Source organism: Lontra canadensis, unplaced genomic scaffold, assembly GCF_010015895.1.
Source record: "Lontra canadensis isolate GAN:19392208 unplaced genomic scaffold, GSC_riverotter_1.0 scaffold34, whole genome shotgun sequence".
Classification (NCBI taxonomy): domain Eukaryota; kingdom Metazoa; phylum Chordata; class Mammalia; order Carnivora; family Mustelidae; genus Lontra; species Lontra canadensis.
Genome location: NW_022631028.1, coordinates 8,169,380 through 8,196,034, shown reverse-complemented (window position 1 = coordinate 8,196,034; position 26,655 = coordinate 8,169,380). Strand labels below are relative to the sequence as shown.

Below are 26,655 nucleotides of genomic sequence, written 5' to 3'. Positions count from 1 at the left end.
TTTCTTTCTTTCTTTCTTTCTTTCTTTCTTTTTTTTTTTTTTTTAACAATTTTATTTATTTATTTGACACACACAGAGCACAAGCTGGGGGAGCTGCAGGGAGAGGGAGAAGCAGGTTCCGCATTGAGCGGGGAGCCGGACATGGGGCTCAGTCCCAAGATCCTGAGATCATGACCCGAGCTGAAGGCAGACGTCTCCCCAACTGAGCCACCCAGGCGCCCCCAGCATTTTCTAATAGGATTATAAAATGTTTTAATTTTACAAAATGTGTTATGGGGGGATATGGTATCAGGCTGTTGGGGCCCACTGTAGGGGGATAGCAGCTGATACTGCAGAATCGCGCCTCGTCTCTGGGTGTTGTGTTGTTTTTAGTATCCGTCAAAGGCAGCTGGTCATCTGATCCTATCAGAAAGATGCCAGTAAAAGGCAAGCCCAAGTATAGGGTAGGGAAGAAGGTAGTGGGGATTTATGTTCCCAACTGGCAAGGTTGTTGACTCTTGGTTCACAAATGCAGCCGCAAAGATCAACTATTGTTTCTAGGGATTTATAGTTTCTCAGCTGATGAAAGGCCAGTGTGTAGGGATCTTACCTGCCGCCGTGCTCTTGGAAGCAGAAGCAATGACTTTCCCTAAGTGTCTGCCAGGAGGGAATGGTTAAATCGTGCCTTATCCCTAGGGTGGTGGTTGGGCACACGTGGGGACCCTGCTACTCAGCAATGAATAAAGACTGTAGAGACCCACAGGTGCTGCTGTGGGAATCTCTCCAAGATGGCTTCAGTGACCAAGTGAGTAATTACTGTGCTCTCCGAGTTGGAGGGGGAAGAAGCAGTAGACGTACAAAGCACATGTGATCGTCTGTATGTAGAATATTTTTGGAAGATAGAGACAAGACACTGGTAACAAATGGTTCCCTTTGGAAGGGAAAACTGGCGGTTGGGGGTATGGAATTTCTTTTCCCCGTGTACCCCATTTGCGCCCTTTGCTTACATATGTATGAGTTTAATGCCTCTTTGAACATAGCTCTTTCGGGGATGCCAAAGAGTGAAGTGTGTTACCTAATGGGCAGCAAGCCCTGCTGGAAAAGATCAGATACTGGATTTTTGATGATGTCTCTTTTAAATCCTTGCTTTTAGTACATGTGAAGATCAGGTGGGATTGTTGATTGATCTCAAAACCCAGTGATAACAAACAGTTGATTGAGCCCTGATCAATCACATCGTCACTCTGGACTCCTGACTCTGTAGGGCTTGTCTCCTGTGTAATGCTAATTTATTTTATCGACTTTCATTATCTTGCATATCATCTAGAACATTTTTTAGTCGCATGTCATTGAGACTCAACCCATGTGGACTTGAGCAAAAAGAGATTGTATTTGATTGATCATGTAATAGAATCAGTCAGGTCTGGGCCTTGCTAGACCCAATCTAAGCCCTGAGGACCCTGCCTTTACCTTCCTTCCCTCCACTTTACGCTCTGCTGACCCCACTGCTAGTGGGACTCTCTTCCTGATGGTGAGTAGCACCAACAGCTCCGTCCCTGCAACTTCTCAATTTCAAGGGCATCAGGAAGGGTCTCGCTATGGGTCCAGCCCCTTCAGCATTTGTTCTCAGGTTGGTCTTGTGTCACGCGCTTCTTGGGGGACCTGGAGGGTGAGCGGCCACTTAACCTCTTTCTTCTCTTTCCCATTCACAAAGCAATTAAATTCAGTAAGCCTCAAACTTCTTTATCCCGGGTTGTTGAGGAATCACCAAGATAAATAAAATATTTCTGTAGGTCATGGGGAGCTCATGGCATGGTAAAGAAGATGCGGAAGCTAATATGAAAATTGTTTTTGATGTGAAATACTGGATTCGCAGGAATTCTCGGGAGGGCTCACCTCCGCCAGGGAATCATAGTGGGAGACCCGGGAGAGAAGGGATAGCAGACGTGAGGCTTCCGGGAGCTGTCCATCTGCTTCATGCAGATGGGGCCGAGGAATAAGGTAGAGAGAGGCATTGGAGGAGGCAAAGAGCATGAGCTCTTTTTAATTCTCAACAAGTTCTGTTTCTTAGGCTTTGAAATGGCCCGTGTACCTTCTTCTCAGTGGGTAGCCACCCACCCTGACCAGACCTTCCAAGGTAATCACACACTGCCCCCCCTTCAGAATACGAGGGCATTTTATTTCTTTACACTCACTGGCAGAGGTGTTTATTACTTTGTATTATTATTTACTTCTCTCCCTTCCCAGGTCCCTTTTTGGTGCATTGTCTGGCGTGCACAATTAGTGCCCTATTATCATGCCGTAGTCCCCCCCCATTAGCAAAGAGATTGTGTTCCAAGGACACACTTTGTCATCAGAAACTTTGTTCCCAGCTATGGAAATAATGGAAACAGCCTAGGGCTGCATTCAAGGAAGTCTGAAGAGGGGGTAGGTACTGCATGAAAATACCAACTTTTGTATGAGAAAACACAATAGAGTAGGCTTCAACCTGACAAAGCCAGGAGGTTAGGGAGGAAAGTGGCTTGATTTATGGCTAAGGCGGTAAGGAGGAGGGGAGGGCCTGTATTTGAAGTCGGAGTCACACTTGGTGACAGTGGTATTGGGGTCAGGTGACGTTGCTTCTTCGCGTAAGCCGGATGTGTTGGAAGGATGGCAGAGGCGAGTGGAAAGCAAATCATTGATTGATTGTTAGTTGGACAGGTCCCTTCCCAGCATCTCTTTGCTGGTAATTCTTGAAATCTGAGCTTGAGGACTTGGTCCAGTCCTGCACCCAAGGGGCTCCTTTCTTATCCCTCCCATAAACCTGACTCGGGCCATTTCTTAGGTGGGCCACTGGAGCCCCAAGAGACCAGGAGGAGATAGGCCCCTGACCACCTCTGCTCATTGCGCAACACAGAGGATTGAATATGAGGCAGGGAGGGGACCTCTGTCACGGGGAATTGAGGGCTCTCATTAGTCCTTACTTGCATTAAGTGAGAAGGGAGAGGCTCTGCTCCGGCGAGTGCAGAGCGATTTCTCTTCTGCGGGCACTGCAGCCTGCAAACCAAGGAAGACCATGGCCACAAGACCGTTGTCTCCACTTCTGGAAATAAGACAGAACAGAGCTCTTTTGTAGCAGTTCTGGAAGACAATACCCTTGAAAGAAGATCAGCAAGAAGGGCCCTCCTCTAATTCTAACTAAACTCCAGCCGAAGAGTGCACCAGAGTGTCCCTTTAACAAAGGGCAGAGCTCTTCATCCCAACTAGGTATCAGAAGCTGACAGTACAAATGTCTTTCCTTTGGCCTAACACTTCAGTGGAGCTCACTGACATGAAAGGGTTGTTGGTCGGTGAGAGTGAAGGACGGAGCCGGGGGATTTCTCTTTTGGAAGAGAACAAGGCCCCAGAGACCTGTGTGAGAAGACTAGAGGAGGGCGCGTAGGGGTAAGTGTGGGACACAGGCATGGAAACTTCCAGGTCTTCTTTACCGTTTTTGAGGTCACCTTCTGCTACTTGCCCCATGCTAACTTACAGTGACACCCCTGGGGGCAAGGACCATATTGGTTTTGCCCACCATTGGCCATTGCATACAGTCCCATACACAGCCTCGTGTGGACAGTTTAGTTGACCCACCCGTGATGCTGAGGGTACTGCCCACAGCAAATTTCACATATTATTTTTCATTTTCATTGTTATTAAATTTCCCCCAATGTTGTATTTATCAGGGTTTTCCTCTTCACTGTCCGGTATTTGAAGACTTGCGTGTGTATGTACACACACACACACACACACACACACACACCAGGATTGTGTGTGTGTATAGAATGTTGATAGATATAATACTGCCTTGTTCAGGGGTTATTTTTTGGGTGTATGCCTTATCTTAAAGTCACTCTAAAATCCCAGTGGATAGAGAAACATGTGTTTTAAGAATCTTTGATTCCTGATTTGGAATATATAATAGGTGCTTTATAATTGATTATTTCCCTAGTGAGACGTTTAAGCTTTCTTGAGCGCAAGAATAATGCCTTAGAGTTAATTCATTTCGCCTGCCAGTGTTCTACACATAGTAGGTGTTGTCCTAGTGGCAGACGGTGTTGAACGGCAGTGCCGACGATTCAGATGCTCTGTAAAATGTTGCTCCCATAACAATGCATGGTTTTGGACTTCAGCCCGGCGAAAGCGTATTAATGACTATGAGTTTCTGTCTGTAAGGTTTTTCTTCTTTGTCTCCTTTCTATTTTTTGGTACATGAGCAGGCTGTCTCTCTGTGGGGAAGCAGCAGACAGCTTCAGTGAGTACAAATGTTATATCCACATGTGGAACATAGCCCCAGAGATAATCACATGTACCAGTGATCCGTCCGTACGTTCCATTACGCACGTGACTCTTCTATCAAAGGAATTAAGTTTTCTTGATATGTTAGAAAATAGTGCTCTTTTGGCCAACTCTAGAGCAGATGGATGAATAGATGTTTTGGGTACTTGTCTAGATCCCTTTGGATTACCTTTTTTCCATGAATTTCGGTAATTCTCAAGTCTATTTTCTCTTAAATTGTGTTTTCAAGTGATCGCACTGTTTGTTGACAGTATTTCTTTCTTTAAAAAAATGAAATATATCTCATTCTCTCTTTTTTTTAATTTTTAAGTCTTCATGAAGCACTGATTAATATTTTTTTCTTTCTCTGTCTCGCATTTGTATTTGCGTAGCAAAAATCCTGAGATGCATTTCTGTTGGAACAAAGTATTCCTTAAATAGATGGGTGCAATAGAATTACTACTTTGCGTCTTGCACTTGGGAGGATATCACTTGCTTAATGGCATAATAATTGATTTTTTTCTTACCCCTTGTCACTTTAGAATAACACTGTATAAACCCCCAGGAAGAGTCGAAGATGAAACATGACAATCCAGGGAAATTTCGTGGTCATTGCTTCAGTGTACCCGGCCCCACTTGGTAACTTTTTTGGGGCCCAGTCTAGGGTTATGTGCTCTATAGGAAAACCAAGATCGACCCAGTCACAAGGCGTTGGACCCCCATGCCTCTTAGTTGTTAAGATGAAATTTCCATTCATTGAAAGCATAAATCCTTGGCATCATATTTTCACTCTTGTTTTCCTCCTCTGTGTAAACCTTTCTTTGGTGGCTTGTGTCTTCTGTAGTGGGATTGACTTCTCAGGGCAGATGAGAATTTTGGAGATAATTACTCTCCTCCTCCATTCCTGTGGCTATAACCACTGCCAAGTCCCAGTGCCACTTTGATAAAAAAATAAAATAAAATAAAAAATAAAAATAAATTCAGAGCTGTTTGGCTGTATTTGCCTCGGTCTGCCTTGTCTTAGAGGCACATCATTTTTGCACATCAGTATTAACAATTCAAACACCCTGAAATGCTAATAGCACTAGTAAGCTTTTAATTCCATGGAATTTATTGCTTGCTGTATTTCCATGAATTTATAACGCTTTGATTCTTAAGAGCCCCATTTAATCAGTTTTGCCTGGCACGGAACATAATAAACAACTTGCCGGTGAAAAAGTGCCACTTGGGGGAGGCTGCTAACAAGGAAGTTAAATGCTTCTGCCACTAGCAGTTTCTTCGCTGTATTTTTCATGAGCTGTAATGTACTTTGCTGGCTTCGGAGCGGTGGTTAAACACGGGGACACACTGAGCCCCGCTCCAGCCCTCAGAAGCTCCGACTTTGCTGGGTGTCTCTGCAGAAAACACAGAAGAAATCAACGCTTTTTGCTTTATTTTTTCTGCCTCTAGCTTAAATAGCTCCTACTTCTTTTTCATTATCTTTACCTTAATCTCGTAGCATATGATTTATGGACTGGAATGGTGAGTGATATCAGTGGGCAAAAACAATCATTAGAGGCTGTTAAGGAACATTTATTGTTTATTTGGCTGCCTGTCTATAAAAGTACACATGATGGTCCTAATAGCAAAATATCAAATTATCAAGTGCTTTAAAGCAGAAAATGTCATTTGTTTCTCAAAACTGCACCAACTTTATATAATTGCCCTTTTAATTATCCCTAGTGGCCCATGAAATTTGCAAAATAGAGCATCAAAGGTTTGATTTACTTACATGTTGCACTTTGGCGGGATTCTTAATGAATATTGTTTAGTACTAATGCTGCGATGAAATCTGTAAATGTTTATAGCAAGGGACTTGGAAGCAGGAGGCGTCTAGTCATAAAAGTGAATCAGCCGGGTTCCTCAGGGTGGAACAATATGGCCATATTCTCAGACCCCACGTTTTGAAAACTCCTTTCTGTAGAGGAATTTTATTTTTAATTTAGGTCTAGGTGAATGCACATTAAGTTCAGTTTTGTGGTCTTTCTCTCTCCCTCTCTCTCTCTCTCTCTTTTTTTTTCTTGCAATTAAGTGATCTTACCATTGCTTTCCCAGGGTCTTTGCTGGGTAATGTTTGTTTCCTGGGGCACTTTTGGGGTGAGGTCAGCTGCCTCTTCAGGAATCACAGTCTACAGGTGGACATGCAGAGCTGGATCTCTAAACGCTAGTATTTGGGGGAGGAATCCTGCAGTGGGAGCTGTGGGCTGGTTAGCCTCCCTGGAGCCCACTCTGAGTTGGAGGCATCTGGGACTGTTCTGGGTCACCTTCCCAGAAATGGAAATGTATGTGCCCGGTCATGTGCCGCTGAATGAAACCCAAAAGCCCTTCGAAGTCGCCATGAGCTCGGGAGGGGTCTGCACAGATAGGACCGTTGCAGAGCGACTTCTCAGCTCTCTGCGCTTGGGTACCTTTGCGGATTTTTGTCTTCGCCCTGCAGAGATGAAGCACGGGGCTGCGTCTGGGGTAATTAGCGTAGCAGCGATACAGCACGGCGATACAGAGACCCTGGGATTTGATTGCAGGCTGGTCCGCTGGGCACAGGAAGCTCTACCAGTTCTCATTGATAGAGATATTAAATAAAGCTGGTGGGAAGGTGGACACCTGTGGAACATCACTCGCTAGGCGTCCGCAGGTTGACAGCACACCAGTGATAGCCGCTCGATGGGTGTGGCCTGCCTCCTCGCATCTTCCTCGCCGGTTGATGAGAACGTCACGGGGGACAGAATCAGGAGACTAACAGAAGTCTCCAAGATTGCATCTCCTATTTTCCCTTTATCTACCTGACTTGCCTCTCGGTCGGAAGGGCTGGATGGCGTGACTCCGGAAAGCCCGTGTTGGTTGTTGCCTGGTAACTCGTGCTTCGCACGCTGATGGCGAAAAGATCGCTTCCTCCCAGTATCTCCTGTGGTGTGGAAGGGGAGAAGATCTGTTTTAATCACTCGGCTCATCATTTTGTGAGGGGTGCCTTGTTGCCCTCGCCACCTTTCCACGGTCTTCTGGGGGCTTGCGTGCCCCCTCAGAATCTCTGAAATCCCATCTGTCACATCTCAGGCACCCCGGGAGACTTCGTTTCATGTCCTTGTGATAACGACCTCATCTGACTTGTACAATTATATTCTGCCTTCTTCACCGAACCGATGGCTATTAAGAAGCCGACATAATTTCAAAATTATTTAATGGCAAGCTTTTTGGAAGCAGTCTGTTGAGCCACACCCTCCCCCCCACCCCCCCGCCCCGAAGGAGTCGTATTGGCCTGGCGTGACTTCTTTGGTCTTTACCCAGGTATGTCCTCTTACCCCACCTGTCGTCTCTTGCAAATTGTGTCTCAGTTTTTGCTTTCGGCTCCACAGCCTTGTTGTTCCTTCTCCAACAGCTGTTATTTTCGGGGCTTCCCATCAGCAAAGTGATTTCCTCCTCTCTGGCCTCTCCATTCGCACAGCAGGGCTCAGTCCCCTTTTGGTCCCCTTGGGCTCAACTCTTCCGTCTTTCCCTGGCCTTGGCTTTGAGAGCATGTAGGCATTGGTCTTGTCCATTAGATACTCCTTTTGGATTCCCGCCTATGTGGACCTACTGTAATTTCTACAAATTTTCCTAATATTGAGTGTCTTTCTCATACATATTTGTGAAAGAAGAAGGATTCCCAGAAGCCGAGAGAGATCCGAGCCACTTCATGATGTCACGGCTCATAATGTTCTGACACATACTGTAAACCAAAAACAGCTCAAGGAACCTTGTAGTATCTACTCAAAATTTACACTAAATAAATTGCTGTTCCCTCTGCGCCCCCCCCCCCCCTTTTAGGGCAATATAATGGCAAGACTTTCATGATTTATCCAAAATACTACTTGTGATGTATTTAGGTGATGTGATTCATTAACGGAGCTAAAAGTTGAAGTTAGATGAAGGACTATGCACAGTCCTGTCACTGTATGTCTGTGACTGAAGGTTAAATCTGATTTGGAGAAAGCACCAAAAACCCAAATTTATGATGCTCTGTGGATGTGAGTCATGGCCTCGATGACTTTCTTACCTTCCCTCATGATTGCCACATTTCCAGGTACTGGAAACACGATTTTCTTCCTTTCCTCCTCCCTTGCTTATTTCTGGGGCTCTGCACCTATCCTTACCACCCTGAGGAAGAGCTGAACCCGCCGCGTGGTGGTCTTCGGAACCAGCCTTGTTCCTGCTTTGCGTCTCATGGTCAGTCCTGGTGATCCCCTAGATCATTCCTTCTCCGTAACCTCTTGTACTCTGGAGCCTCGTCTTCAGCTTCGGGTGCTCTCCCCTGTTTCCCGAGCTGTGAAATGAGCTCCTAGCTTTGGATGGCCAGAAGGTGACCTGTACTTTTCTCCCTCTTCCCCCTGTGTGATTCTGATGGGGTTAAGATTATCTTCACATGTTTGTCACTTTGTTCTCAGTTTCCGTCGTACTCGATTAGTTCTCATGGAGTCGGTCCAGCTGTTTGTGGGCTCATGCACACTGTTGTGCGTCGTCACTGTGCCCTTAACAAGCTCACAGGTTAATGGGACGGTAGCCAGCCTGGGAAGCCTGCGTCTGCTCCTCTCCTGCGGCGTTCTGTGTTTTCTCCTCTATGCCTCCTTGAAAGAGAGACGGAGATAGATATTTGTCCGGTTAGCTATTTGCCTAGGTGTCTGATCACATGGGACTGTTTGTTCCTGGGGCAGAACCTTCTTGGCTGCAGAGGACTGGACAGGAGGTAATGGTTGAGTAACTCTTAGCCTTGGGAGCTGCCCATCTGGTCAGGGATTTGCCTTAGGGCTTTTTACCAAAAGATTTCTGGAACTCAGAGTCATTCTTGGTTCAATTCTTAGGTCTTCATTGCTATTAGGAAGACAAAGTGATCCCTTCTCTTTTCTTTCTTATATCCTGTGCTTTGTCTCCCACATGATTTCTCACTGGGGCAACTGTGGCAGGACCGCGCTAACATGGTTCTCAATACATTGGGCTGATGGCATTGCTTTTGGCCAAATTGTGGTGGCGGTGGTTAAACCAAAGAGAAGTAGTCTAGCAACTTCTTGAGAGAGGAAAGGATGTTGGAATTTGTTGTTTTCTTATTTTCTGTTTCCTTGCCCACAACCCTCAGGTTCCTGGAATCAGAGCTAGTACCTCACAGAGAAGAGCCAGTCTTGCCCTGAAGCTTAGAGAGGGAGCTTCTACCGTGTAAGTGGTAAGGACGGCAGTCTCTAGAATCACATCAGCTGGGTCTTGCCTTCCAGCTCCCCGGCTTGCTTGCTCTGTGATTGTGTGCACACCTCTCTGAGCTTCTCTTTCCTCATATATTGAGTAGCGGAAATTGTTCCCAGTTTTAAAAGGTTGCGCTGAAAATGAAATGCAATAATGAACGTAAGAGCCATAGAGGAGGGCCTGGTGCATGAGGAGCACTCACATGTTACAAGTTCCGCGTACTTTGTCAGGATCTCATATAGTTGCATGGTTCTCTATGACCAGCTGAATTACAGCGACATAGCTGAGAAACGGACAGATGTGTGCTTGGAAATCCAGAGTGGAAGGCTTGTGATGAGAACAGCGGGGAGCTCCTTGCCCCTCTAGTACAGTATTCAACAATCCAGTAGGAGAACGGGTGACAGGTGACAAAGCTGTTCGAGAATCTAGTGGGATCCCTTCTAAATGGCACTGGTTTCAAATGTGCTGGGACTCAAGGATTGAGCTGATCTCCCTAAAACACCATTCATGGGTTTCCGTTCCTGATGTCAAGATTTTATGGATCTTGCCTTTCTCATCATCGTTTGTCCAGCTTCTGGAATTACAGGTTTTATGCAGCTGCTGTTTGTTGGTGCTTTACCATCGATACTCCGATACTCCGTGGGTCTACGAGTTGATGTGTTTTGGAGAACGTCATGTTTGTTTAGCTTTCCTGTCAGAGTAGAATGCCCTCTTCTTTCTGGAGATCACCCCAGGGCAGGTCTCCTGGACTCTTTGGCGTCCATGATAAGGTGGTAGGCATAGGTGGCTTGATCTTGGGGACACTGGTGCAGAAATTACCTTGAGGATTAAATTACCCAACAGGTATAGATACCCATATGTTCTCCCCTCCACCTTAAAATGTTCTTCAGATACAGAACTCATAATCACATAGAAGTGTTAAAGTCACCGAAGGAGATGGTTCTAGACAAATAGCTTCCAAAGTCTGGGTTTTCTCTGAGGGAACTCAAGCTGTTGTTCAACCGTTGTGCAGTGGAGCTTTGAAAATGAACCCAGTCTCCACCAAGGAGCAGCTTATGGATGGCTAGCAGTTGGGGGGATGGGTGGGTTTATGGAGAAGCAGGGAACTTTTTCAGAGATGGTTTCTTTCTTGTAGATTAGGTTAGGCTTCCTGACTGTGTGTTCATATGGCATCCCTGTATTTTTTCCCTAGCCCTTAAAATTACAAATGATTTTTTCTGAAGCTAGTCTCCAAGCATATGGCGGTCTACAAAGATGGCAAGTTCTTGAAGGGTCAGGAACATAGTCACTTCTTCAGATCTAGCATATCACAAAGGATCTGGAATGTAGTAGGACTTCATGGACATATGTACTGAACATGGATTGAGTAGGTGGGAGCATGCATTCTTATTCTTCACTTATTGGGAATTTTCCACGACTGGCTATGTTTCAGTTAGGATTGCATCGGGTGCACTGAGCAGAAACCTGATGATAGCGACTTAATCCAGAGGTTGTCAAACTTTCACTGAAAAGAGCCTTTGGGGCTTTTGCAGGCTGTACAGTCTCTCATAAGTACCCAGCTCTGTATGGCAGCATGAGCACAGCCCTAAACAATGCTTAAATCAACAGGCACGGCTGTGTTGCAATGAAACTTTATGCATACAGCCTCCAGGTTTGGCCTGGGGACCATTGTCCGTATCATCTGGTTTAATCAAATGGGGATGCAGGATAATTCTCTTTGATCAAGTCTAGGAGTAGGCCTTCAGCGCTGATGCACCTGGTTGAGGGAATCCTCCAAGAATGAGCTCCTTACTGCTTATCTGCCATCTTTAGCATTTTGACTTTCGTTCTCATGGTCACACAATGGCCCCTGTACCTTTAGGTACCAAAAGTGTGTTTCCAGGCTCAGGAACGAGATGAAAGCACAGGGGAAAAAGAAATTGTTTCTCTTCAGATTTGGCTTCTTCTTAAAACAGAGTGTATCTTCCTGGATTTGCCGTCTTCCTTGAAAAGGAATGCCCTTCCTTGGGGTCTGTCTTACTGGCCAGGACTGTGTTTTACGGATACTTGCAGTGACAAGGGAGCCCCAAATTGCAAGTAATTGAGCACCCTGGCGCCCAAATAAAACGGGGACTCTTGTGCTGAGGAAGGAGAGCACCTAGAGAATGTAGAAATAAGCAGCAAGGTCTCCTGTGCTGGGAGTTTGAGCCCCCCTTCCCATTTCCCCTCCTCCCCAAGTACTTTGTGTTCATGGTTAGTGATGTATTAAGCATAAGCAGCACTGCTTAAGCGAGTTCAGGTATCAGCTCTTCTACTACAGTCCCAATGACCTTGACCTCCATTTTCTTGACTTACAAAGTGGGGAATAAGAATAGTACCTAAACCGGAGCTGAGAGGCGTAAGTTTGAGAAGGCAGAAGAAGCATCTAGCACCCCGTGCCAGCATGTGGTAAGCCCTCAGGGAGTAGTGTGTGCCATCGTCATTACTAGTGTAAATGTACAGATGATGTTTTTATCCCCTCTTGCTCTTTCCGTCATGGATGTATTTATATATATATGAAAACACACACACAGGAGAAAATGGAGGAGAGATGAATGTAAGCTTCCTAACCACCAAGGACGTGAGGAAGGGTTGGTGGGGGGTCCCGGGTGCTTCTCTGTAGCTCTAGTCCCCGGGGAGGATTGTGAGCTTTTCAGAACAGGCCCAAGTCTAATTGGACAGCAAAGTTTGCAGTAAACAATAGAACAATAAAATCCCAGTTCCCTAGCTATGGTTACACCCTCCCAGCAGCTATTGAAATCCCCAGCTTTCATGGTCTTGTATGGACTAGGCTGTGTTGTTTTATTTTAGGTTTTAAACATATTTAACTCCCTCTGGGCTGGCATTCCGTGGACAGGAAGTCTGCCTCTGTCAAAGGCTGAGTTCCCTCGGCACTGTGTCCACCGGGGGCGGGCGGCGCGCCCCCGCTTTATCTCCCCCTTCCCTGACCTGCTTTAACCACTGCAGGTGTGGCCAGAGGCATTGTGAAGAGGACAGGGGCCGGGCCACTGACCCCGAGCGCTCCTTGAGCAGGCGGACAGCCCGGATTCTTCGGGGCGTTTCCCTAGCCCTTCCAGCCACTGTGTGAGAGGCCCTTTCTCCAGGGCTCGGGGCATGCTTTGCATTTGCTCTACAAGGGCTGGCCGTTCTGCGAACGGCCACCCAAAGAATCAGGCCTGTGACTCATTAACAGAGCACCTTTGCAGTGGCTCGGGATTTATTAGGTCACATCAGGAAAGCGAGAACCTCACTGAGAGAAACCTTGGAAGGTTTACTTCTAAAACCAGTCACAATGCTAGAGGAGCCACCCAAGTGTCATTTTTAAAAAGCAAAAGCCGAGCCTCAAATTAGCAGAGCTCCAGCGGAAATCTCTTCTCCAAATCCATTATGCAGGAGATGAGCTGGGTAAATACCGAGGACTCTCCCATTTAGACTCTGACCCTCACTCAGCAAGGGGACTGATTTGTTTCCCACGTTGGTTCCATGCCCACCTTTTCGCGAACCTTTTAATTTAAAAGAGACAGTGATTAATGATGCTTTTGATCCGCTGACTTTTTTTTTTTTCTTTTAAAGGGCAGCCTCTTTCTTTTCTACATAAATTTGATGTTGGAAGTAAACCATGAGTATAAAAATTATATTGCTTATTTATTTTTGGGTGTGTGAGACATCTCCTAATCCTCTCTCCCCCGCCCTCAAACTTTGATACTCATGGTGCAGCCTGGGTTCATATCTCTTTTGAAGTCTCAGCATTTGGGGTCTGGTATATAGTAGGGATCTGACAAATATTTATTGAGTTAACGAATGGATGAATGATTTAATAAATGGTCCCTGAGAATCAGGACTTAGGTAGAGGGCCTTTCCACAAGTATATTTCCAGATAATCCATGTGCCTTCTCATTGAGAAATGATGATAATCTACCTGCTGTGCAGCTGGGCTTTGTTTTGAACTTGGGATGATCCGGATTGAGGTCCTTCACAGTGGAAAGTCTTCTGCCTGGTTCCCTTTGCTGATGGTAGCATTGGTGTCCCTTCCCCTGGGCAGGAGCTCAGACCCCCAAAGATAAAGCCATTTTGAAGTCTGTGAATATTTTTACAGTTATCCTAGACTCCCTCCTAGCAATCCAGCTTTAGTCTCCAGAGCCTGATGACCTGGCTTATTCTCCTGTGCTGCTTTTATTGTGGAGATGTAGATGTGGGTAACTAAGGGGGAAAAATACCATGTTGATCATAGCATTACATCGGATCTTAGCAAACGTCGGCTGTTACGACACTTGGACCCAGCTTTTTTAGAAAGAAAATTCTTTTTCCCTGGGCTTTCCAGTTCTGCTCAATTTTACGTTTTCCTGCCTAAGTATGCGAAAGGACAAGAATTGGCCTTTTTCGTGATTGCAGAACTGGAAACTAAAGTTTCAAGGAAATGAAGATTTTAAAAAAATCTTGTGTTTTTATATTGTGTGGAAACCTTACTGATAATTTTTAAAGGGTGGCATTATTTATACAGACTTTTAAATATGGAATACAGTCTAGAACTTAATGTGCTGTAAGGTAGTTACTTTGACGACAGGGCAGCTTTGCAAGGACCTATAATACTGTAAAAGGCATAAATGATAGGTTGTGTACTCTTCCACCTTCTTTCTTATCTTGAACTATATTATCAGGGGCTCTTTCTGTTTCACCTTAATGTGCTTGGGAAACTCCTACTTCGCTTAAAAGAACACCCAAAAGAAGGAAATGCGATTAATGGTTTAACAAATTCCAAACTTTATTAGCCGTTTCCACTTAGGAGCAAGGCAGGTGGTGTATGGTGGAAAGCTTCTGGGTCTGAGAGTTGATGTGCCTAAATTCTAATGCAGGTTTTGTCCCTACCTTCTGGTTCCTTCCATTGTTGAATAAATAGGAAGGTGGGAGCCTGTTGTGCTAGACCCTCATGAGGGTCCTTTTCCACCTCTGGCAGGTCCATGGCTGTATGCAGATGGGAACGATGCCACATGTCAGTGTCTCACAGCTGCCCACATCATTCCTTCTCTATGATGCATTATTGCCCCAAGAGAGAAAGATTTCATTTCAAATTTGGGGCTACCCCGAGAAAATACTCGGCGTCAGGTTCCGACTTAAAAGCGCATTTTTGCTTGTATTTCCGGCATGGAGATAAAGGCTATCAGCTGGACTTGTCAATTTTGCTTTTCAAGAAATTTTTTTCATCCTCTGTAACCGCCCATGCAGGTCATGGCCAAATCTCGTGTCAGGCTTTTCATTATTTTTGCCTCACATTGGTACTCTTATACTAGTCACTGTCCTTGGAGTTCCAGTTTTGTTAAGATAATCCAAATTGTGGGTTAAAAATTTGTCTAAGTAAATCAGTTAACATTGCATACAATATTTAAGAATGTACGAGTACTCGCCAGGCTTCAACCAGAAGTGTAAAGCACAGACGTGTAGAGTCGTGACAAAAATGAACCATCACAGAAATTCTTTGATGAGGGGTGCCTGGGTGGCTCAGTCAGCGAAGTGACTGCCTTCAGGGTGAGGTCATGATCCCAGGGTTCTGGGATCGGTCCCCACATTGATCTCCCTGCTCAGCAGGGCGCCTGCTTCTCCCTCTCCTTCTATCCCTCCCCTTGCTCATGCTCATTCTTGCTCTCTCTCTCAAATAAATAAATAAATAGATAGATAAAATCTTTTTTAAAAAGATTAAAAATTGACAAAACATGGTCAAAAAGGCCCTCTGTTTAAAACAGCAACAACAACAAAGAGTGTGGTGTGCTGATTTCTTCTCTTCATCCCTCCCCCCTTTCCCTACATATTAGCAGGTGCCCCTCGTTGTTCTTTGCTGCCCTTTCCCCACCTTGTCCTTCACTTCACTACCCAGTGGGCTGGCATCCGGAGCGCCTAGCAGGACTGTCCTTATTACCCCTTTATTGGACATCACTCACAAGGCTGAGTCCACATCCAGAAGCGGTTACCTTGGTGTCTGTGGGTTAATGTATAGTTCCCAGTGACTGACACCATCTTGAATAGAGACCTTTTATTAATTTGTAGGCATTTTTGTTGCATCTCAACCCTCTCTCTGTTAATTTTTTTGATCTGTTGTTCACCCACACACCCCCTAGTCTCTCTGGAGGAAATTGGCAGCTGACTGGGGTCAGCCCCTCTTACCTGATTGCGTGGGGCTCACTTTTCTTCCAACCTAAGCATTTGTGAACTCAGTCATTTGGACCCTGAGACTCCGTCTTCACCATCCTTGGTAGACAAAAGAGAAACAATAGGAGTAATAGCTGGTGCTATTTATGGCGCATCCAGTAGGTGCTGGGAGGCATTGTGAATCCTTGGTGTAGATCTTCTCTTTTAGTCCTGAAGACTGAAGATGTATTGCTGTTGACTCCATTTTATAGGTAATAAAATTAAGACACAAAGAGGTGTTGGAGTAACCTCTGCAAGATCCCCCAAGTGTGTTTGGTCTGAAACCTGGCATCTTCTTGTTTCTGATGGAAGGCTTTGAAACACATGCTTAATCCTTCCTGGGGCAGCTCATTCCACTCTCAGGACTGTGGACGTGGTCAGAATCCACTTTGTGGATAGAATCCTTGATAATTCTCGACACAGAAACATTTCAGCTAAAAAAAAAAAAAAACTAGTTCCCTCGGGGCGCCTGGGTGGTTCAGTGGCTTAAAGCCTCTGCCTTCGGCTCAGGTCATGATCCCAGGGTTCTGGGATCGAGCCCCACATCAGGCTCCCTGCTCAGCGGGGAGCCTGCTTACCCCCCCCCATCTCTGACTGCCTCTCTGCCTACTTGTGATCTCTGTCTGTCAAATTAATAAATAAAATCTTAAAAAAAAATTAGTTCGAAAACCTAAAGCCTAATTAGAGCTCTCCCATCTTCTGAAGTCCCCTCCTGATCCTTCCAAGTACCAAGCTCTATTGATTTCACCTCTAAAGTCTCCCTCCAGCTTTCCGACCTTATCATTGGCTTCCCAGTTGGAGAATGAAGACCTGTCCTTAGCATGGCCTTCCAGGCTCTTCCTATGCTAGCCTTATGCTGTCTGCCTTTTGTTCTTCTAGCCCAGCCTTCCACACAATAACCAGGTGCCTCTTGTGGGACTGGCCCTCCTCTGGGAGTTAAAGGTAGTCACAGGAATGTCAGAGTCCAGTGTGGTGCCTGGCCTTGTGGAGCTGGCATCCTACTGCTTATTCTACTCTTTGTTTTTGCCCTGCCCTTGAACTTGTGCCATTCATGTTATTGCTGCCTTCAACTTTGGATGCCAATGTTCCTCTTTTTTTTTTTTTTTTTTTTTTTTCTCTCCCTTACCTATTAACATCCTACTCATCCTTCAAGGCTTGGCTCAGATATTACCTGTATGGAGCCTTTCAACTTACCCCAGCCTGTGTGACTCATTCCTTTGTCTGGACTCCCACAAGTTTGTGTTTGTATTTCATTATAACCTTTGTTCAAGTCTGCTCTGTATTTTAGTGTGTCCTTTTCAGATTTGAAAGCCGCACATTCTTGCCTGAAGGTAGGAACCGGAGTAACTTATTTTTGTGTGCCCCAGAGCATTCTAGGTAGATGGTATGGGCTCTGCGGATGTTTCAAAGCACGGTTATAATGAATCATATTTTGTTGAGGGTCTGCTGTGCATCGGAACTGCTAGATGTTGCCTATTTATTTTCACATTTGACCCTGCCAACTAGTTTATGAGTTACCGATGTGATTACTATCCATTTTGCAGATGAGAAAACTGACGTCCAGGAAGATTTTGTAGCTTGCTCAGAGTCAGCTGCTAAAAGGAGGGGCGGGCATTTTCACTCAGGGCTGCCTGACGGTGAAGTCCCTGTGACTATACCCATGATAGCTACGAATATGTCCTAGTGGTTCCTGGACATCCCTGCACTAAATGCTCCTAAGGCTAGATTTCTTCATTTTTCTATATCCTGCACACTGCTTATCACTCACCTCTTTTCTGTACCCATTCTGTACTTTTTGATTATCTCTAACACTGTGCTGCAAAAAATAGGAAAGAAGATTCCTGATCTGTAGATTTGGACCCTGGTCTTTAATGGCTTGAATGACTGTTGGCTGGAATTTCACGTTGAATTTCAGAGCAGCCATATATAACCTAGGAGCACCGCATCGCATATGGTGAATTATACTGAGCATGGGTTCAGTGAGCTCACGTCTCCTGTGAGCCACTGTCAAGCCAGGCTCTTCCCATCAGACTGGCTGATTCTTGGGTTGCAAGCAACAGAGATGATCACCTCTGGCCAACTTAAAAGAGTTTGTTGGAGGAATAGCCAGTAGCTTAGAGAAGAACGACCAGCACTTTGGGAAAGGAGAGGAAGCAGGACAATTCCAGCATACCAGCAGCTTAAAAGTCTGGCCCAGCGCATCACCGTCACTGCTGAAACCAGTGCTCCCTACTCGTTTTTCTCTCCTCACACCAGTCTGCTTAGATGAATCAGACGGGCCCGGTGGGCATCACGTGGCCACTTGATGGCTCTGAGAGGGGCAGGGGACTTTGAGGATTCCCACCCTGCTTGGAACAGTGAGGGAGGGTGGTAATTCCCCAAAAAGAAATTGAACTAAGAATGGATTCTGGATAGCCCCCAAAATTCAACAAATACCAGCTGTCCCTGAATCCTGAATTTTACATGAATAGTAGAGTTTATTGAAGTGAGGTGCACAGTTTTTCTCTATAAATAAAGTCCCGTCTACTGTAGCTTTAAATCTCCTTTCTGATGAGGATCTTGTTTCAGTCATCAGTGGTATCAGGAAACTTTCCAGTTTTGCATCACAGCGAGCTTGGCGAGCCTACCTCTACCTTGTATGGCTTCGTCTAGTGTCTCAGAAGTAATGATGTACCCAGACCTGTAGTCAGCTCACTGCTGAGGAACTTCTTCCTCCAGCAAGTCCTAATAAAACCCAAGCTCTAAAAACCCATCATCAAATAATAAAAGAGAAATAGAGTAAACGCACAATTCATGATCTTAATATAGAGGAGGAAGACAATTTTTTTTTTCCTAATAATCTTTACTTTTATATCCTACTTTATGGGGGTGCTGTTTAATTTCATGTTCATTTACTTTAATTACTTCTTGCATGTAGTTTGCAGGCAAGTTTGCCATTTCCCAACATCTAAAAGATGGCTTACTTGAGTTTCGTTTCAGACCCTGTTAGAATTAATATAGAATAAAACCCAGTGTGTATATTTCTCATTTTTCACCTCAAAGGATTATTCATCATAATAGAAGCAGTTTTTCCAGGGAGATTTTATCAGACTTACAAGTCAAATTAGTTGAATGCATTTCTTCTGCTAATAAACAGAGAACCTTTACCCTGGAAGCATCTCCACACTGAATTCCAATAATTCAATGTTTCTTTGCCTCAAGAGATCAATCTATAAACGACCTCGGAATAAAAACATAAATTTGTTAGCCTAAAAGGAGATTGTTAAGATGGGGGAATTTAAGAGGATAAAAGTGAAGGAAGGTCATAAAATCAAAATATAGATATTGAGTATACGTTAGATTTTATTTAAAAAAAATTTTTAGAGGGATAGGCTTAATTCTCCTGAACCCCAAGCTGAACATCTTGGGAGACGCATTTTTATGTGTTCGTAGTTGCATCAATTCGTGTGTCACACGTGAGGGTCGTGCAGGATGCATAAGGGGCTACTGTATTGGTACCTAAAGAAGGGCTTGGGTTTCTATCTTAGAGGGTCATTGGAGTGGTGGTAGGATCGAGCCAAGCTGCGTGGTGACTGGTTTGATCCCTGCCTCCGTTGTGATTTGTCTCATGGTCTGTGGGTCCAAGGTCAGTTGTGGGAAGATTTTGGCCCTAAAACTGTGACAAGCCTTTACATGAATGGAAAGGAGGTGTAGTCTCTTTCAAGTGCATTTATGAGAGGTCGCTGTGATCACTGCTTATTGCTTGACAGTGGTGGGCTCATTGGTTCTTGGTGCAAATTTGTGCTAAATCCTGCTTGACGTTCAGTTCAAGTCATCCCAACCCTCTCGGGCTGCTCGCTCCTCGATGTTGCCAGGCTGCGCATTTTTGTCTAGTTCATAACTGGGACGTGCTTTCTTTTCTTTGTAAGATAAGGAAGATTTGGCCGTGCAGAAGAGATACGAAGGTGGATTTCCCTCTCCTCTGTAGATAAGATCTGCTGTAGTGAAAGGTGCCGGTGAGCCGATTGCTTAGGCAGGAGCTCTGGGAATCCAGTGTGTAAATGACAACAGAGAAATTTTTGAGGGCTAACAGGAAAGCCCCCTTCAGTATGTAGTTGAAATTCACCTTCTCTAATATTTTGCAGGAGACTGAGAATAAAAATGGTTATGATTGATGAAGCATTCAGTGTATATCTAACTGTAAGTCGGACTAGAGGGGCTTTTAAATCACCCAAATGAAAGATTGCATTATCATGAACATTAATATGTAACAGTTAAGTGTGTCATTGCTTATCATAAGTCCTGGCATTTAGAGGGCTCTATGAGGCCAGTCAACCAAAAAGGAAAAACTTTTTAGCAAACGCCTGTCCACGAAACCTCTGTGAATGAGGCCAGCGCGGTGGTCATGACTCTTAATAAGTTATTTATTTTTGTGTTCCCAACCCATCTGTGGGTTTTAGCTGCACCATCTCAGGGGTGGGGGAGGTCAAAGATGTCCCCTAAGATATTTTTGGAAAGAGAAAGGTAGGGTTGAAACTGGGGGAAGAATTCATTCCTGGTGAGAGGAGGAAGTTAGGGAGGAGGAAAAACAGTGAACAGTAACTTATTAAGGGCATGGAGGTTAGGTTAGTTAAATGTCTAGAAAATTATTTATTTCTTATTGATTTGTTGCCATTTATGTGGTTGACAAATTAGCAACTGTTAGAAAACCAATTCAAGAAGGTAGAAGTTGGATCAGTCTTATCTTTTGAAAAGTAATGTCTTCCTCCAAATTATATAATCAGTACACTTTTATAGCAGAAAATTTGAACTGCTAAAAAACATTTTAAAAATTAAAGTTAATTCTGTCCTCAGCGCACAGAGACTTTAGTAAATGAAAGGGGTATCCGTATGTGTATAACATATGAAAATATGTGTTAATTTACATATATTTAATTGCATAATGTTCTTTTTTATTTACCCTGTTTATCATGGAAGCATGTGGCCATAGACAGTCTGTTGATTTTTGAATTTACCTTAGCATCAAATCCAGAACCATTTTAGTGGCGTAAATTCATTAATATTTTTAAAAAATGCAGTAGGCCCATCACATCAGAATTATTTGTGGAGGGAAGAGAAATGGGAAAACCAAGAAATGAGCACCTAGATCATGCCAAGTACTATGCTAGGTGCTTTACAATAATTTTGCAATTTATTATCATTCAGTACTGATGAGGAGGAGGATAGTTAGCAGTTAGTGAACACTTATTGTTACTAGGTGACAACTTTGACATGTATCATTTCATTTGATTTTCACTGCAACTGGAAAGGTTAGATACTTGTTTTATTTCCACATATGGATGGGAAGGCTGAGGTTCAGAGAAGTCAAGCTAGTTACTCAAGGTCACACAGCTAGCAAGTGTAAAGCCAGTCTGGCCAATGATTCTTAATCCTTCCAGTATTTTCAAGCTGTTTTTTCCTAACCTATGAGTCCTTCTTTATCACTTCCCTGAGAACAAACTGTACCTTTTTTGTTCCTTTGGTGTTAAAACATGGGGGGATCCAGCAGTCTCTTGCCCCATCCCATCCAGGTCATGGCGATAGGCAACACTGAAGAGACACCTTTGCCTGCTTGTGATGGTGGTGGATGCTACTGTCAGCTGTTGGGGAGTGTCCACAACTCTTATAGCTGAGCCGAAGAATCTGTTCTCCAGTCACCACCACAGTGGCTGCACCCCAGACACAGCTCATACGACTGTGTGTCCTGTGCTCTGAGTCCAGGCTTCCACCATTATGTCTTAGAACAAGAAATGTTTATCCCTCAGTTGAAGTTACCTACGTTTTATAGCTGGGGCCATGGGTATAACCATTTCCCTGTGGTGCGACCAGGTTTTGTGTAACAGCCGTTGGCCTACGACATTGTGTTTCACCTCCCTCTGCTTCTGTTTCTTCTTCCTAGAAATTTGGATAAATATTGTCCCTACCCCATAGAGTTGTTGGAAGACTGGATGACTTAGTGTAAGCAAGTCACTTTGGTAAAAGCCTCACACAGAATTGACACACAGTAGGTATAAAGTGGTGGTGTTTTTCTTCAGGGAGCTTCTAAAGACTAAGTGTCATTTGCTTCGGTGATAAGCTCTCAAGTGACAAGGGAACCATCTCAGATACCAGGAGAATTGGCTAATTACACTCTGATTAGTCAAGTTCCCTCAAGGAAGTGATTTCTCTCTAGGATTTAGGATCTATCAGTTACCATGTGTTCACCTGTTAATAACAGAAAACCTCATTAACTGTGGCTGAAAACATAAGGATGTTTATCATTTACTTGCTCAGAAGTCTAAACGTAGGCAGTTTCAAGACTGGTTCAGAAGCTGAGTAGTATCTGACTGTTGGGTCGGCTTCTCTGTGATTCTTTCAGCTTTTTCCTCATGGCTACAAGATGGCTGCTACAGCTCCAGGCATTATCTGCCTACACAGTCTCATTCAAAGGCACCAGGTGGGAGAAGGGGGCAAGGCAGAGAGAGCAAGAGAAAGAAATCTTTGTATGACCTTCCTTCAGTCAAGGAGGGAAAATATCTTATATCCCTTGTCTTTTTTGGCTAGAACTTCATTAAATGTCTGTCCCTAATTGCAAAGAAAGCTGGGTAGGGGACAATGTCTTTTTTCCCCCCAGCTTGAGGAGTAGGAGGAGGGAATGAAGGAGTTGGGAATGGCTGTTGAAGAGCCATCCAGCACTGTCTACATATGGAGTAACATTTCATTCTCCACCAGCCAAGATCAACTTAAAAATCTAGGTTGTGCCTGGCAAAGGATATTATTATTATTATTATTATTTACTTTTGATACTGTTTAGAATGACAGTGCAGTTTTGGATTCCCACATTACTCCTGACGCTGAAACTTCTTGGTATCCAGAGAGGATGGGTGAGCCAAACGCTGTGTTTACTTTATTCATCATTAGGTTTTATCCCGTCTCTAGCTCTTTGTATATCACCCAAGAAATACCTTGTTGATGGCTCAGCTTCCTCCCCAAAGCCATAGTTCTGGATGGGTCACACCCTGCACACAGTGCTGGATATGACTACCCTCCCTCACCCTGAAAATGTTCTTTGCTTCTGGATTTGCCCATTGTGAAGGAAACACCCTGACAGCTGTGATGTATTTATAATGTCATGCGGCTGGCTTTCCAGTCACTTTGTTCCATCAATACTAATCTTTCTCCCTACGCTGAAAAATTCATCACACTTTGAGCTACAGGGAAAGGTTCCACCTGAACGTGTATAGTTTGGAGTTTTCAGGGGAGAGTCAGAGTGGAGGGATCCCACTGTGTAAGAAATCTTCCAGAATGCCATTCTTGTTCCAAATGGTTTGAGAGATTCAAACGGGTAGAGGATTCTTCCAGAATCTTCCTCCAGGATAGTTCACGTCCCTGAAGACCTGACATTTATGGGCAACATGTACTAAAGAGAGTACCAAGAATGTTTTCCCAACAGTGAAAAAGATTACCTTGCTACTGGCTTTTTAAAGAAGGCACTTGTTTTTTGTATTTGTTTTTTGAAGATTTTATTTATTTATGACAGAGAGATCACAAGAAGGCAGAGAGACAGGTAGAGGGGGCTGGGGAAGCAGGCTCCCTGCTGAGCAGAGAGACCGATGCAGGGCTCGATCTCAGGACCCTGAGATAATGACCTGAGCCGAAGGCAGAGGCTTAACCCACTGAGCCACCCAGGCGCCCCCAGGAACTTGGTTTTAATCCACAGGTATACGTCTCTCACCCGAATTAGTCAACTAAATTAGTCTACCATTCTACTCAAAATGGTGATTAGAATTTATACAAAAATTAGATGGAAATCTTTAGAAAAATTAGGAGATTTCATATAAGAATGGCATTTTTAAAAAGTCATGACCAAAACCATTTCCACTGAGAACAAAATAAAAATTTTAATGAATATATAGAATCTCAAACTGGGAACCAGATATCCATCTGCTGAGGATTGGATTCTCATGAATATGGAAAATTTGCCACACTTCTAAAACTGCACACAGTCCAAGATATAGTAGCCCTTAGATGCGTGTGGCTATTTAAATTCAAATTAATTAAACTTACATAAGTTTAAGAATTTAGTGTACTAGCCAGGTTTCAAGCGCTCAGGACCCTCCAGTAGGGGGGCCTAGATCTGAACCCGGCTGGGAATGGAACACCTGATTCCAGGACATGATAAGGGCCTTCCTCTGTTGCCAAGAATGACAGTTGGTGTGAGCCCTGGTTCCTCACACGACATCCTGGCTACTGATACAGGCTGGAGTGGAATGTCAGTCCACCCCACCCAAGACATTATGATGTAGATGGTTGGCTCCCCTAGGTTTTCAGGGAGAAGGGACAGTGAAGAAGGAGGAAGGAGAGGAAAGGGGGAACCAACAACATGGCCCCCTTATTTCTCCCAACTCAGCTACAGTGGTATCACCTGGCCTCCCCAGGTAGCTCTCCAGCTCCTTCCCTGCCTGTAATGAGGACTGCAGGACTTGGGCAAGTCTTTTCTAGACTTAGCCTCAAATTTTATTTTATTTATTTTTTTTAATTATTTGTTAAAGGATTTTATTTATTTATTTGACAGACAGAGATCACAAGTAGGCAGAGAGGCAGGCAGAGAGAGAGAGGAGGAAGTAGGCTCCCCGCTGAGCAGAGAGTCCGATGTGGGGCTCGATCCCAGGACCCTGGGATCACGACCTGAGCTGAAGGCAGAGGCTTTAACCCACTGAGGCACCCAGGTGCCCCTAAAATCTTATTTTAATGATGAAATGAGAAATACATGTAAAGTGATTAGTATGGTCTCTGGCATATTAAGAATGAAGTCATTGGTAGTGTCTCAATTATTGTTTGTTTGTTTTTCCCTTTTTTAATTGTTTGCGTTACTATGGTTATGATTCCCAAGAAAGCCTGGCTGTATTAATCTGGGGTCCTCTCTTGCCCATGGAGGAAGTCAGGGCCCTGGTTTGCCAATCTAGTTGGGCTGGAGCCAGGGCGAAAAGCCAGGCAGGCTGCCAGGACCTCGCTATCCCACCGCCGCGCCATAGTAGAACTTTTATCACAGAATGAAAGAACCGCAACTTCATCCCTTGTCCATGAGTCCGATCAGAAGACACGAGGCTCGTTGTGTGAGCCCGCCGGCTGTTGACCTGAACTGATGATGCACTGTTGGGCCATCCCTGACCTGAGCCACTACCACCAGGGGCCTAGAGAAGAGAGTTTATCAAGTCTGTATTAGACCTCACACTGGATTTATTTTGGATCTCCAGTGTACTTTGCTTTGAGATCATCTTGTGTTCTTCTTGACTGTGGGTCCTGACTCATTCTTCTAGCTCTTTCTTTCCAGGGACAGCAGAGAAGAGAACCTGGCTGATGATCAGGTTATATAGCATCTGTGAGGTCTACAGATTTTGACTATTAGCTGTGGGAGTTTGTTGACTTGTGTGTTTTTATTTGGTTTGCTTTCTCATGAGGGCTCACATACATTACAGAGCACACATAAAACACATGTTTAGTTTGACTTCTGGTTTGCACCTCTTGGTTACAAACAAGGCGGCTCCAGTGAGCTGGCTAAGCACATAGGGGAATTTCACTGGCTTACTTAATGGAGCAGTCCAGGAGTTGGATGGCCCTCTGTGAGCACCGTTAGGAAACTGTCCTGCTCTTGGGCTCACCTCTGACTTGCTGTGTCCTGGCCTCCTTCAGCCAGTCCTGGCCAGTGGCCTGGCCTCTTTCTTTTTTGTGGGGGCAAGCCCAGTCTATGTTCTCAACGCTTGCAGCACTTTCAAAAGCAGGAGGACAGTCTCTCTCTTTCCCAATTCTGATGTGGGACACATCTGTCCATCAGCCAATTGGGGCAGCCAGGAGAGGTGACCGTCGGACCTGGTTTATGATTCCACCCTCTGGAGCCAAGAGCTGCTGCTCGCCAGTGGGAGATTGGGGAATGGGGCATTTCCCCAAGAAAAATAGGGCCAGTGTTATCAGAGGAAGAGGAGCTTGGATGTTGGGCAGGCGTAAACAACAGATTCCCATCCCCCCGTTCTCCTTCGATTTCAGTTGCACTGGTGACCCAGGAAAAAAATATCTCATGCTTGCTGGTGTCTCCCTCTCGCCTCCAGAACGGCTTGCAGGCCTTGGCCTGAGTTTATTTACAACATCAGCACACCTCTCTCTTCTTTCTTGCAGTCATGATACCCTAGTCTTTCCCCCAGAGGTTGGAGTAAATGGCCTTCTCTGAGCCATAATCAATGGCGTTCGGTAAGGTGTGACAGAAGAGGCCATCTGGCACTTGTCCCACGGTCGTTTCTCCCTGTCCAGGGAAGAGGCATCTGAGCCATAAGGTCGCAGCTCAGCGAGGGGCTGCTGTCCCTCAGAAGCCTTACCCCCAGACTCCGGTCTGGAGTACAGAAATGCCCCAGGAGTACAACACCTGGAGGAATTCCCCCTTTCTTTCCCTTTGTGAAATTCCCCATCAGAACTGGGTTGTGGAGTAATAATTATCATGAAGATGATCTTTGAATACAATTCTAACTTGGAGTGCTCAGTGCAGCACTTTCCCAAATATTGGATAGATTTTTTTTTTTTTAAGATGCTAGTGCTGAGATCACTGGCCCATTTCAATTTTTATTGAAACAAATAAACCCAATAAAAACATTTATGCTGAGAGCTATAGCACCACATAAAAGAATCACCCTGTATTGAATTTATTGATTTATTTATTTACTCCAACTGGAAAATCGAGTATTGTGTTAATGTATTTTATAAGAATCACACTGCTCGATGAAATGGCTAATTTATTTTAGCGTATACATAAATAGCTAGCAATTTTCCGTGAGACAGGCTAATGAAAATGATGCCATGAAATTGTCTATACTGTGAGGAGTGACGGAGACCAGTTATTACTGGGTGCGCGCTAAGACGCACTGAACTGGCCATCATATCTTTGAACTTTTG

The 26,655-nt window shown here is 44.6% G+C and overlaps 1 protein-coding gene across 7 annotated transcripts in view; it reads left to right on the top strand.

The window, feature by feature from the left end:
* The window catches only part of FOXP1 (forkhead box P1), a 576,422-nt gene that overhangs the window by 277,401 nt on the left and 272,366 nt on the right, over positions 1-26,655 (top strand). For 2 of the 7 annotated variants that reach the window (XM_032867392.1, XM_032867395.1), the window contains one exon: positions 9,419-9,502. The exons of the other annotated variants lie outside the window; for them this stretch is intronic. The gene's annotated coding sequence lies outside the window, so the exon portion shown is untranslated. The remainder of the gene's footprint in view (positions 1-9,418; positions 9,503-26,655) is intronic. 7 annotated transcript variants of the gene reach the window in all.